Raw genomic sequence first — 15,165 nt, 5'->3', positions numbered from 1 at the left:
TAGGAAAGGCAGTGGAACACATTACCTTTTGTCTTTTAATGAAATTGATGAGAATCACATTTTTTGTCATTAAGAATAAAGCATAATACAGCTCTCTTCAGCCCCTTAGAAAACCTAGTTGTGGAAATTCAATGTTTTTAATTGGACGTGGAATTTAATTCATGAATGGGACAGGATCGCTTTTCAAAAAGATTGATTTACATTTTTCTTCTAGATTTAAGTAATAATTATTGAATGTTTTAACTTCTCCTATATTCAGAGCTAATAAATATAATATAAAAGCTGATTCTTGTTATATACAGTGCTATTTTCAACATAGCAAAGGGCAATCATTGGCTGAAATAATAAATTATCCAGCTTGAAAGGGAAAAAATCTTTTAAAAAATGTTTGGACTAAATTGCCACAGTAACAGCATAATATGCAAAACTCACATTCGTGTCTGCAGATCCAGATAACTAGTTAGTGAAATAAGCTTCTTGGATACTTTCTACGGTGTCAACAGTTTCCATAGTGCCTCACTGACTTTTTGTTGACTATAAAACTAAAGAGGAAGGCTTCCTTCAAGTCCTGTATTCTGCTTTTATCTCCGAAATGTATCTGTTTATGACCTTACGTGGTCTTCAGTAGTTGCTCCATTATTCTAGAAAGGTTCTGTTTGATTCAGTGGACAAGGATTGATAACTTCGAATTCGCTGACAATATGACAAAACTGAATGGAAGACAGGACCATATTCCTCCGAATGAAATCTGCTACGTCAGCGCTCACAAAAATGACGCAGATGCACACCACGGATAGTACCTCAGTAACAGAAGATGGAGTGCCAGTAAAAAAACTGGAGGCTTTGGTTTGACAGGGGAATTTGATTGTTGTGCAGGCTACTAAATTTAAGAAGAGACAAAATAAAGTTTTAAATTTCAGATTTACATTTTATGAATAACAATAACATTGTTTTAGGCATGTATACTTTTAAAATTTCAAAGATTTCATAAAAGTATAAACAGGAAGGATATGGAGATAAATAACAGTTTTTCAGATCAAAGTCCATAAAACAATACAAAATAGGAGCAAACATGGACCCCGAAAACAGAATTGAGCATCCCCTGCCGACAGGGCAATATCAACATATTAGTTTGACTAACAATAACTTTTCCACTTTAAAAAAAAAACTGCACGTAAAGTTGTAAATGCATCTTTTCCTCAAGTCTCAAGATAGTTTTATGACAATCTGTATTAACGTCTTGTAATCGTCATACATAAATTAAAATTATATTACACTCTTATAAAAAATCTTTATGTCAAGACTTGATGATGTCTGTACACACATGATACAGTGTAAAATACTAGTATTTGAAATCCGTGTTCCTTATGTTTAGATAAAATACATTCGGTACACCCAGCGATAGAACGATCCTTGCAAAGAAGTTCACATAAATATTTTGCATTGATAGAATCAGGAAAATTTAGCACAAATTCTGCTTTATATAAATATAGATATATAGGTCTTCAAATAACAGGCGCAATTGATACCGGTGGGAATTCCAATAGATATTGTTGGAGGGATTGGTCTCCCAAAGCTACATAGATATATTGTCAATCAGAAAATCAGGCATCTTATTGATGTCGACTTCAGGGTACGTGTGTATACTATCAGAGTGTTTTCAAACAAAATACTTTTGCAATTTACCAATGACAGAAAAAATTACTTTTTTTCATGTCTGGCCCATATCGTCTGGCGTAATCTTCAAACGGATTCCATAACATTTATGAAAGACTGATGCCAGTGGAAGAATATGACTTTCCTATATTTAGGGCCTTTTAATAAAATTGTGATCTAAGATCTCATTACTAACTATATTTACGTCACCTGTTAATGTTATAAAAATTTAAGCGGGAATATAGTTTATAAACATAATCATAATGGTGGACTATGTTTCAGATACTCGGTATACAGGCCATGTAACATGTAACATGTAAGATGTATAAGGTTTATTGTTATTTGGTCGATGTATATTTGTAGGAAATACAAGGTGTAGTTTTTACTTGAAATCCTGAGGAATACAAGACTAGTACTGGACAATGGACTGATTGATCATTCAAACCCAAAGACAGCCGCTTTAGATTTACGCAGCACTGTTAAGGCCTAATAGAGAAACACCGACATATTACGAACGAACGTAACCAATCATTGTACTCTTTTGTATTCACGGTTGCATTATTGAATTCTTCAATTTTATTGGGATTTCGACAGATAAAATCCCCACAAGATACCTCAAAGCCACGTCTTGTTGTAGTCGCTACCGTGACACTACAATACATTTCAATGGACATTTAAACGAGCAAAGGGGTTCGAGAAGGGAAATGAAAGGAAAATTTTAAAAAAAATATTCTGTGGCATGAAATAAAAAAAATACTAGTAATACTAGTTGATTAAGGTTGATTAAGCTTCTTATTACAAACATATATATTATAACTCTTCTTATAATTCTCAAGCCCCCCCCCCCCTAAACACCCAAGACCCAAAGCTAATGATATAATTTCATTGTAAAAGGTCAAAGGCTTCGCGAGATATTGCTTGAAACAACAGACGGACAGAATTATAAGACGAACGGGCAGGCTGAAATAAATAATTTTTCTTTTTTTTTGGGGGGGGGGGTGGCGCAAAAATAGAAGTTTATTGAATTTTGTTTTTGACATAATATAAGATATATGAGAGCATATATCATGCCATCATAGGACCTATGCCCCCTCACCCCCCCCCCCCCCCCCCCCCGTCACCCAACCCAATATATATTAATCCGGGTCCAAAGATCACTTTTCGGCTTTCTTTCATTAATGACATTTACAATTTACAACATTCAATATTGATACCTGCAGTTAAAAAAATATAGGTGATTTTATGATACTATACGGGCATGATTTTTTAAAATAAAAAGTGAATTCTATATGTATCATATGAAATACATTGTAAATTACTAGACGGATAATCTGACAGAAGACAAAATATGAATATCTCGGGACCTGGTATGAATATTGGGGGTGGGGAAGTTGTTTGGTCTACAAGCACTTGTGATAAGCATATGTGTGCACATACTTTTGAAGTATGCCATGACAACTAAGCGACAACTACGTTTTCATATTATTCACCCTTTTAAAAGACCGGTATCTTTTTGTCGGTATTCTAGAATCAATCTTTTTTTTGTTTTTGTTTTACAACAAGATGGTGAATATATATTTTTCCTTACAGATGAAGCAAGTTATAATTTCGGTTATAGTTTTTATATCATGTACATTTAACTTTCGGTGGTCAAAAGTATAAAGTGTATCTTCTAATGTTATATGTTGACGATTAATGCATGGTTAACAAATAATGACATAGTGGAGCATAAATTTAAGCCAAAGAAAAGAACTTTACTAAAAAAAAATGCACCACCCCACTCAAATGCATATTTTCAGCTTTTTTTATAATCCACGTACATAAACAGATACTAGTATACATGTACATAGGAACGGGGTTGTTGGGTTGTTGATAACCCCCCCCCCCCCAATGATAGCGATAAATAAACAATGCGCCAGGCATTGGCACTCTCCGGAATTATTATTTCCACTCTTGTAATATTGTAATGTGTATTCTCGTTGTTTCCGGTTGCATTATAAAGTGCGCGCTTTGTACCATCCACATGTGTTGTGATTTCTCACATCTTATACCTTACTCTCATTGGCGATGTAATATTATAGAAAACTTATCTACTGTATACTTGTGCCCCCTCAATAAAAAAAATCTTTCATTTTGGCTTCCCAAGGAATTGTTTGGTAGTGACTTTAAACTTACGCACTACCTATTTACTTGATTGCACGGATTTATTATTTTTTTCAAGCTAGCTGTAAAAAGTAACCTTTTCCCATAGGCGACCACTACAAGTAGTTTGTATATACGTTTAATCACTGACGCATGACAAACGCGTTTCCTAATCCGTCTAAAGTATTACGGTGTATTTTCTTCTATTTGGTCGTTTTTTAAAAACATTGTAAGTGATTACAAAAATGTTGACATGAATAATTCTCAAATACAAGTGGTTATTTAACACTATCCGTTCTATTTTACATATACTTATTTCTTCCGATTTTTAACTTTATCTGGGTACAATTGCTGGTCCCGAGAAAACTATCGAGATACGGGAAGTTAGGGAGAGTTACGTTCGTTCGTAAGATGTCGGTGTTTCTCTACTATGAGAAATCAACGGAAAAAAGACGTGCAAAAAAGGGGGATTTTTTAAGAGTTGAATTTATTTTAATTAAGCTGTTTTATTATCACAGAGCTTTAATACTTAGTGAAATAGCATAGTATTACCCACTCTGTACTGTATGAGGTTTAGTCCCATCAATGGACAGTCACGTGATGAATGCATAGTCCGTGTACTGTATGTAGGTCATTAACAAATTTCAATATCGCAAGGCATACCCTTGTTGAAACTAAAAATTCAAGCTATTAATTGTTTCTGCATACTTTGTAGTTTCTGAAAAGTGCTGCTGCTTTGAATAGAATTCGCGTTTTAATAGTTAAATTTTAAAGTAAATAGGATTATGTCGAAATTTATATGTTTGACTTTTACCAAATATTTTGTGTACTTATAAAATCACGCCCTCGATTTAAAGAAAGCAGCAGCACTTTTCAAGTTAAGGAAAATATCCTTTATCTATATTCAAAAAATGGTTCAGATCTATGCAGTGTATATGCCCTTGCGAAAGTACGATTTTATGAGGCATCTCGATGTAAAATATACGTAGCCTGTACATAAAAACACGACATAATCAATAAAATTCATTCTCTTGGTAGTTAAGTAATTATCGCACTAAACAAAGGATATACTTTGGTATTAATCGACTATTTAAAACCTGTAAATGATATTACGTTTAATAATAAAACGCATTTTTCTTTGTTAAAAAAAACTCCTCAATCTGCCTCTCACAGCACATGAAATACGTCATGTTTACCAATATGACGTCATGTGTACAAGTTCATCGCGATCAGTACAATGTTTATAACCAGGTACGTGGGATTTAACTAGTAACTTTTTTTTAATGCATTGATAAATTATATTGTTGTTTATTATGCTAATACAGTTAAAAGTTGCAAATTATTTCATTTTCACGTATTATGAGAATTACATAAAAGTCATATTTTTTGTAACGTCACAGTAAACTTTTCCCGTATAAATTAGGCCACGCCCCCTTTTTCAAGTCTTAACAGTGCTGCGTACATGCATATTAGGCCTCCATAGCTTTATAATTAGACACAAAGACAGACGTGTACAAGATTTACATGCATATTTGTCTCCTTAGCGCCTGATGACCTTATTAAAATTCCTGCAGAATAATCAAGAAATTAATCTCATTGAATAATCTCAGAGAAAACAAATAAAAATGGAAATTTAAGTATATCAAGACAAGGCACGAACAAAATGGACACATCGGGGGAAAATCACTTTCTCTAAGGTACTAATTCTCTAACTGATTTATTTTCTCTGCACCTGTGACTTGTCCTTGTGATTAAACTATGAAAACTGAAGAATTATCCTACCTTTTTAGGAAGCAGTAACCACCATTGTTAACCCGATCGGATCCCGTGACTACCTTGTATGTACCCGTATTGTGTACCTGTCAGGTGTTTTATACTTCCTGGTTTATTTAGGTTACCTGTATATTTTAAAGCCGTCTAGATTTTACACCCAAAGAATTTAAATTTGAACACACAGTGCTACACTGCGTTTATACGAGTACTTCAATAATCTAGGGAGATCAAATGTTTAAATAATTGTGAGGACTTAAAAAGTTCTTGTTTGTCTAAAAACATAATATAACATTCCAACTCTATAGTGCTGGCAGTTTTACATTAATATTCTTAGGACATATTTCTTTGAATGTACTGCGTTTATAAAAATCACCATTCTTATTCTACCGACCCGTGGATCGAGGGGGGCATCCCTCAGGGAAAGTGGTCTTTTGATGTACATGTATCAAAATAATCATATAAACATTGTTTGATAAACCGCTCGCTTCCCCTTTATTTTTGCTTACCATACTTCCCGCATGGCGCAGTAGTTAGAGCGTCTACTCTAGAGTCGCAAAGTAAGGAGTCAATCCTTACGTGCTTGTCTGATTTCCACTGCTGGACGTGGAGACCGGTCTTTCGGATGAGACCGTATAAACCGATGCCCAGTGTCGCAGTAGGTGCTGGCACGAAAATGATCCCTCACTGCTCAAAGTCCCTAAGTGCCGAGCATAGGACAAAATTTGTAGCCCTTCTCCGGCAAGCGGTGGCGTCTCCATATGAGTGAAAATTCTCGAGAGGGATGTTAAACAACATACAATCAATCAATCCTTCTTTTTCTTGCATGAGAAATCAAGAAAATTCTTGCTCATTGCAGACCATTCACCTCATCCCCAAAAATCTCACTTGAGCTTGAAGCTCTGGTCAATTATGTGAACACAATGATTTTCGATGTCAGCTATAAGGATGTGATTCTGACTATCTGCGGTGATTCCTCGTGGATCAAATGGTTTTTAGACGGGGTCACGTGACCCCGTCGATTAGTTTACTTTCAGAGCCTCAAAACGGAAGCCGTGGTGATAACACATGAATGAAATCTCCGCATATGAAAGAGTGTAGAACTTGTTTTGATCAAAACATAAATATTCTGTATCAAACTGAAGAAAGTGATATGAACCTTTTCTATATCAAACTAATAAAGTATTTTGATAATTTAAAACTGAAAAATTAATATTATCTGTAAATCACACTTGCAAACAAAATACTATTCTGCGTATAATTATGATTGCGTACGCATCATCCATTGTTTACTTCCGGAAAAATATTAATTCGTACACGATGAAATTCGGAGCAGTTTAGAAAGGTTTCCAGACTGAGCAATCACTAGAATTTCTTCTTCAAATTAAAGCGGTACAATGAGTCAAAATCATATCTTTATTTTAAGATATCAGTAGCATAGAATTATGAGTATATAGCGAAGATATGACAATTAAACTGCAAGAATTGATTGCACAATATAACAGTATAAGTGCCGGAAAAACAAAGGTTGTATCTACCGTTTCGTTGTTTCGTATATGTAAAGGTCACGCAACTCTTATTTTTAGCTCAAACTTGTAAACAACATTCAACTGGAGCATGCAAAGGTGAGAAATATGTTCTAACAACTTTTTAAAAAGATTAAATCAAATTTTTGGGTCTTCTTACATTCATTCGTTGATACCTGAGACCATGGTAACTATGGAAACTTATTCAACACTTTTCTGCGCACGCGTACAATAGGGAGGAAGAAGTACCAGGGTATTTGCAATATTTTCGTTCTGGGGCAGACAGAAATTATTTTTACTTTTATTTTCCCCATAAAAATATAATTTTTAGGTTCTGAAGCCTGTAATTTTCTGAAACTTAATACTTTTAGGAATTGAACAAAATTTAGAGAGGTCATGCGAAAATTCTACATTTGTCAATTTTCCGCTTTGTGCGTCACTGTGCCGCTTTGAATGAAAAATGTAAATGTATATTATTCACCGTTTTGTTTTTCGTATGTTAATGAAAAAAATTAAGTTGTTATTAAAACTCGTAAAAATAATCACATTTGTGAAATCTAGCATGAATATAATTGATTTGTTTTGTTGAGCAGGAGTAAGGCCATGCAGTGTATCTAAATCGCATTTCCCCGGCCTGATTGACCGCCACTTCTGCTCCAGCTCCATGATGTGATCCGCAGATATCCAAATTCCCGTTCTCAGTAATACATTTGTAAAAAATAGGTAGATAGATATTTATTTGGTATACAACATATAGTTGCTACAATGCATTAATGACAATATAGCTTATGATATATATAAAAGTTGACACTAAACAATTGAATTAAGATAACATATCGAAATCAATCAGTTTTGGAAGACATTGAATATATATACGATTGACATTACATTTGTCTACCAAGGATAACCCATGAAAGCCAATGGCTTATTTCCAATGGGTTCCTTATACTCATACATGTATATTGGATGTTAAATAAAATAACAGAAAAGAATATACACTGCATGAAAAGTCGGGTTTAATTTTACCTTAAATGTGATTTAAATGCTGCGATTATTTAATGTTTAAATGCATATTATAACATATTGTGGGATCGTAAATGTTAGAAAATAATTAGCATTTAATACGAGTTTAATGAAAAATTAAAAGAACAAATTTAATAAAGTTTGGAAAATTGTAAACTTACTAATACGTTCGGATTTTAGTCTGCCGTAAACAATTATTATACCTCTAATATACAAAACGTATAATTATTATTAAACATGGCCATAAAATTAAGTTTTACGGTCACATTAAATTTGTTCGTTTAATAAAATTTAACGTAGATCTTTACCTCATTATTTTTTGTTAAATTCACACTTTACTTTATAATACTTCCAAAAATTAAGTTATATACGGAGAATTGTAAACTTAATTATACGTACAAATTTTATTCTTTCATAAACTAATATTAAATCTCTTGTATATGTGATGAAAATGTACGGATTAAACCTTCCCATATAATTAAGATTTAAGGTTGTATTTGATGAAATTTAACATTATTATATTATTGCATAATATTTTTATTTTACATTTATTCCATCAATAATTTGTATGGTTTACAATTGTGGGTTTTTTGGCAAGTATTTTACAATCTTATACAAATCCATTTCTCATTCAATTTTATTAGATGTTATCTCAATAGTGTACAAACAATGAGTTCTAACAAAGTACAAAATATTTCAAATTTAAGCCTAAAAGTCAGAATTATTTACAATCATGATTGTAGCTCAATTATAATGGAGTAAATTTCTACATACTAGTAGCAAGTAATATACTGAAGTAATTATAAATAATATAAGAATAGCATTGTATGCAAAATTCAAATCCGCAATAAATCAAAACACAACAGGTAAAAAATGTAGTCATAGTACTCCAAAAGACTGCAAAATCTGACTGAAACTGCCCCTATTAAAACTTCTGCATGGGTTGTAAATGGCTTTTCAATTTCCCACAATAAATTATATCATACTTTGCATAAAAAGAATAAAAGTTGCCAATAAAAGTTGTCCATTCTTTTTACATGTACATTTTAATAAGACACACTAAGCCACTAACAGAGAAGCCTCACTCGCCCACAAGCAACAGCAAAAGGATCGGTCAGAGACACCACCTTTCTCTTGCTTGGGTATCAAGATCTGCAACTTACTGCCAGCAAAGCTCTTTTAGACCACCCTTATATTGTTTCCCAAGTATTTCCACAATAGATGTCCATGCACTAATTATCCAAGTTCAACTTGAAAAATACTTTATGTTGACTGTGAAAAATACAAGACCCAAAAAAACCGTTTATATCATTTGGTTATGTCAATTCAAATTAAGGAAAAAGTATCACAATTACACAAAACAATAGCAGCTTAAATTTGTTTACAATACATGTAGCTCATTTTTGTTCCAACTGCTAGGTTTATTGCTTGATGATTGTAATATAACATATCCTCATTAAATCAACGTTACATTGGAATGCAAAACATTTCAATAGTGATATTTTCAACTTTGCTTTAAAATATCAAAAATGAGCTCTGAAACATGCATATATAAAAGTCCTGTATAAACATATGTAAAAGTATATTTAACAATTTTTTAAGCCTTAATTACAATTCCATAACTCATAATTCATAAACTCTCTTACTTCAAATGGAAGGAAACAAATTAATATTTTACTCTTGCAATTCTCATTACTCTTGCAATATCAATTGTAATATTTATTAAAATCACAATTCACCCCTTTTTTACTCAGAAATGTCTCTACCTCACTTGCCTATTCTATTTTTTACATCTATGACTCACTAAGCCACTGACAGAGAATCCTCACTCGCCCACAAGCAACAGCAAAAGGATCGGTCAGAGACGCCACTTTCTCTTACTTGGGTATCAAGATCTGCAACTTACTGCCAGCAAAGCTCTTTCAGACTACCCTTGATCATGATTGTCTTATTTTTTCCACAATAATGTCCATGCACTTATTATTTGAGTTAGACTTGTACATATATGTGATATATAAATCAAGATTAAAATGTATGTGATTGCAGATTACACAACAAACAAATAAATGTTTAAACAATAAAATACATAACAGTTTTAATCTGTAATCAAGCATAAGAAAAAACTTTCCCTGTCAAAAATACAACACTAGGTATATTTTTCTTATCTAACATTGAATTTGTGCATAACAGTAGCAACTCAGTTATTTCATCTCTAATAGCCCATCTCTGTTCAATTAATACATCCATAGGTTTGACTCTTTTAGATTCTTTATTTGTCCTAGTTCTTCTTATGCTCTGCCTTTTAGAGTGCTTTGATTTGAGAATGGCACTTCTGGTGTCCTGTTCTTTGAAGACATTCTCACATTTATCAGAACGCAACTTCAGCTTTCTAATTTCATAGATAGCATTATCTTTAGAATCATTTTTTGTACTATGAAGACGTAATCAATATTTAAAACTGCTTTTTCTTGCTTCTTCTTCTCTTCATGCCAAGAAGTTTTCAGCTCTGGAGAAGCACACCTAGCTCCTAATTTCTACAATAAACATAAAAATAAATACCCATTTGCCTATATATACATATTATATGTGTGCTTCCGGATTTATGCAATTGCATATATTAAAAAGTAAAAACAAAATCTGAGTTGATTGTAAAATTATCATTTGACCTAGAGGAAACACAGATCAATTTTGCTTAATTAAAAATTTACAGAAGACTACAAAAGATATGCCATTTTTTCAAATCTGGGTAATAAAGACAGATATCTATAATTTTAGGTCAGCGAGCTACAGATTTCGAAGCGTGTAAATTTGGGACTAATGATTTTTTTCACCATCTTTTTTTTTTTGAGCATCTTACCTGCTTGACCTTGAACATGTTGAGGTGCCCTTTTCTCTGCTCCTCCACACTAATTCTTTCATTTAGCAGCAAGATACTATGGATATGGTAAAAAGCTGTCATAAACAAAATATGAAAAATTAATAACAGGTGTGGCTCTCCATAGAAAGAATATACAAAAAAGGAGAAAAAATATACAAACAGGGTATACTTATGACTAACATGACTACGGCAAGAAGATAACATTTTACACAATGAAAAAAATTCTCTGTGTCATCTAGTTAAGTGAATTGCATAAAAAAAAACATATAATTATATGTATAGATCAAATTTATAGACGACAAAATATGATATTAAACATACATAATGGTACCGTAGTCCGAGCACATGGAATTTGAAGATTTACAAAGTTTAGGAAAATACAAAGAATAGCATTTACAGCATTTATCATATTAAGACACACATATATATAGTTTCACAGCAGCAAGCTGCAGAATTTGTGGAAGTACATGTCAATTGGGGACTGGTGACTTTTTGCCATCTTTTTTTTTTTTAGCAATTTACCAATGTATTTACCTGCTTGACCTTGAATATGCTGAGGTGTGCAGCCCTTTTCTTCGTGTTCCTCCACGATATTTTATTTAATGTAGCAGAAAGATACTATGGATAAAAAAAAAATATGAAAAATTAAAAGCAGGTATGGCATCTCGTAGAAAAAATATACAAACAGATGTATTTATGATAAAGAGCAAGTAGATAACATTCATACAATAATAAAATCCTCAAACTTTGTGATCTAATACATATTATGATATGTATTATATTAAATTTAGAGACAACAAAACATGATATGAAATGGGTGTACATACTCGGAACACATGGAATTTAAGAGTAAACTTAAATGCAAAGGTTAGCATCTACAGCATTTAACATGCAAGTTATTGGGATAATGAACAAGTGATTTAACATAAAGTAAAATATATTAACAACTTACACTGTAGATAGCAAGTTTTTAAAGTGGACAACAAATGCAAACTTCCAGTAAATGGTGGCAATCTCATACACAATAAGTTGTACAACAAATGATTAGTTCGTACCTCATACTGGGTAGCCAAATATCTGGTCAAGTCACTTTCAGGAAGAGAGCCTCAGCAAGTTCAATGTTGATCATTCCCATAGCTACTTCAAACTTTTCTGGCACAATTTCTGAAAGAAAAGATGTATCTTGCAGGGATTTTTATTCAAACTAGGAATAATTCTCATGAATGTAAAAATTTAAAAAGTTTATAGATGACTGACGAATACCAGACACAGAACAGAAAACTCGCTCGGGTCTTAAAATGGCTCAGGTGAGCTAAAATAAATCAATTCATGTGATTTTATTGATCTTATCAGAAAATTTAAGAAATCTTACCTTTGTGTTAATCTTCATACTGCTTTTGTCATTTCTTGTGAGCATTTGGATTCCTGTAAATAATGCATGCATAATTGTGCATCATAGAATGTGATAGCTATTTTTAATAATTCATGCTTACGTATTTAACGTAAAAAAATATGCATAGCTCAGAATCCATTGCTATTGTATTTTTAGGATAAGGAAAATAAGAATATTAACCTCGTATTGTCTACTTGGTATATAGCATTTCAAGTTGTTGCAATATTTTTTATACTCTTATGCTAAAAGATACAAGTTAATAAAAACATTGTTTATTTGTGATAATAGAAAATTTGAGCGGTATGGTTCTCACCATTTTCACAAGCTGTCTACATAGCCGGCGTTATGGGGAATCGTCTCAGGCACAGTCCACACTGCAACTATTTAAATAATGAAAATAAGTGCTCAATATATTCTTGAGTAGGCATTAAGAAATAAATAAATATTTTATTACATTGTACAACACTCTCTGTAAATGCTGAACAGAGGAACACTTTAGTGACAAAAATTCTGAAACCAATCCCAAACGAGAAAATTCTGGTTAAAATCCATCTTTAAGTTAGATGGTTAAAAGTGTTAAATAATCATTACAAAATGTAAATGGCGCTTGCCCAAACGTTTTTACTGCCAGGCATTTTATGTGTACAGCCCAGACTAAGGAACAGTAACATTATCAGTAGCAGAGGCAATTATTCATTCAAGGACACATGATAAAATTTTGTACATTGTTCCTACCGCTAAACAGGGTCGTAAATGTCTTCATCTTCTGTTAAAACATAAATTCCATCCAAAGTTTATCATGCTTCTCCTTTTCGAGTAACTCTCTTTCGCCCCTTCCTTCCGTACAACATCATGATCAAGTTCAACATGGCTGCGTGGAACTCTCCAAAAAATTGAATTTCGGCGCGGTGTGTTGTTTTTAAATAAATTGCTTTTCGAGCCCGACTTCGATCCCGATGTAATTGTACTACAGTGGTAGTCGCACTCTCTACCATCGGCTCATACATTCACCTCGAGGTGTCTGAGAGAGGAACGAACGACAACTCTGCATGGGAGATTGTGGTAGTCGATAGAGAAAAAACTAAGCTATATTCCACAGTTTTGAAAAATCTACATAAGGGTTAAATAAATAAAAATGAGAAATAAATACATTAAAATGAATAGGGTGCCTAAATATTTTTTTTCAAAAATGTTTCAACATAAGTTTACATTAGGTATAAAGAATTATTTATGACATATTCAAAATACCAAAAATGTACTTAAACTTTAAGTATAAGCATGTTTACTTTAACATGTCGATATTCTTAAACGGAACGTATAATTATCTCAATTAAACTATATTATTCTCGACGTATTTTGCATTAAATATGATTATACTTATTTGAAAACTGTATTTAATTATATCACAATATATCTCATGTAAAATGTACCGTTATACATAAATTAAATTCAATACAAGAAATTTACTGGAGTAAACGAATTTATTAAATTATATTAAACGCGACTTTTCATGCAGTGATAGATTCTATTACTAAACAAGAGGCCCACGGGCCTTATAGGTCACCTGAGTATTGTGCAACAACTTTCAAACAATTAAATTTGGTTCGTGTTTAAACCGGAGGCCATGAAATTCACAATTTACAATTTTGAAAGAGGCACCATTGCTTATCATATTTATTAACTAGCATGCTCACTCTATTCACTTAATACCCAGAGGTAGATCAGAGAGAAAATGCACTTCCACTTTATAACCAGTTGTGCACCTCACCCCAAAGGAACCACTGACCCAGGGCCATATATTTCAAAATTTTGCAAATGTTATCATAAAATGGTTGATTAATACCAAAGAGCAGATTTCAAAGCATTTATTTATTTTCAGGCTATGTATCCAATCCCCCCCCCCCCCTTGACCCTGGGGGCATTAAAAACCACTTTGCTAGATGCACCTTTCTTCATCATAAATATATATATACTTGGATCATTGGCTTAAAACCCAGAAGCAAAGAAAAATATTTGCAAAGAATAAATGTATTTTTACTATATAATTAATAGAGCCCCGCCCTAACTCCAGAACCCCTGACCCCGGGACCATAAAATTCACAAATCTGAAAGAGGCACTCTTGCTCATCATAACTATGTGCTTAGTTAGTTTATCTAATACCCAGGAGCAGAGAAGAAGATTTTCAAAGAAATAATGCATTTTCACTATATAATCTATAAAGTCCCGCCCTAACACCAGAACCCCTGACCCTGGGGCCATAAAATTCACAATTTTGGAAGAGGCACTCTTGCTCATCATAACTATGTGGTTAGTTAGTGTATTTAATACCCAGGAGCAGAGAAGAAGATTTTCAAAGAAATAATGCATTTTCACTATATTATATATAGAGCCCCGCCCTAACACCAGACCCCTGACCCTGGGGCTTTGAATTTCACAATTTTGGTAGAGGACTCAATGCTCATTACATTCATGCCAATAGTTTGCCTACTTGATGTCCAGGAGTAAAGAAGATTTTTTAAAGATTTCATTAATTTTCGTGGTTTTGACCCCACCCCTCAGGCCCCAGGGGGGCAGGGACCATGAAATTCACAATTTTTGTTCCCCTCTACCCATAGATGCTGTATATCAAATTTGGTTGAAATTGGTTCAGTGGTTTCAGAGAAGAAGCTGAAAATGTTAAAATGTTTACACACGACACACGACGCACGACGGACGACGACGGACGAAAACGGATAGCAATAGGTCACCTGAGTTACTCAGGTGACCTAAAAAGGGA

General features: G+C 33.1%; 1 long non-coding RNA gene across 1 annotated transcript; it reads right to left on the bottom strand.

The window, feature by feature from the left end:
• Window positions 1-10,331: 10,331 nt before the first annotated feature.
• Window positions 10,332-13,352, bottom strand: LOC134235073 (uncharacterized). The gene is made up of 7 exons (XR_009985323.1): window positions 13,124-13,352; window positions 12,702-12,768; window positions 12,368-12,420; window positions 12,051-12,159; window positions 11,530-11,613; window positions 10,975-11,069; window positions 10,332-10,651 (listed from the first exon to the last, which is right to left on the bottom strand). It is a non-coding gene; the product is annotated as an uncharacterized LOC134235073 (long non-coding RNA).
• Between the last annotated feature and the right edge of the window lie 1,813 nt (window positions 13,353-15,165).

The sequence above is a fragment of the Saccostrea cucullata genome, unplaced genomic scaffold, assembly GCF_032062105.1.
Source record: "Saccostrea cucullata isolate Sc308-1 unplaced genomic scaffold, CSIRO_AGI_Scuc_v1 ctg1967, whole genome shotgun sequence".
Lineage (NCBI taxonomy): Eukaryota > Metazoa > Mollusca > Bivalvia > Ostreida > Ostreidae > Saccostrea > Saccostrea cuccullata.
Note: the sequence above shows the minus strand (reverse complement) of the source record. Positions and strands in the feature narration are given on the sequence as shown.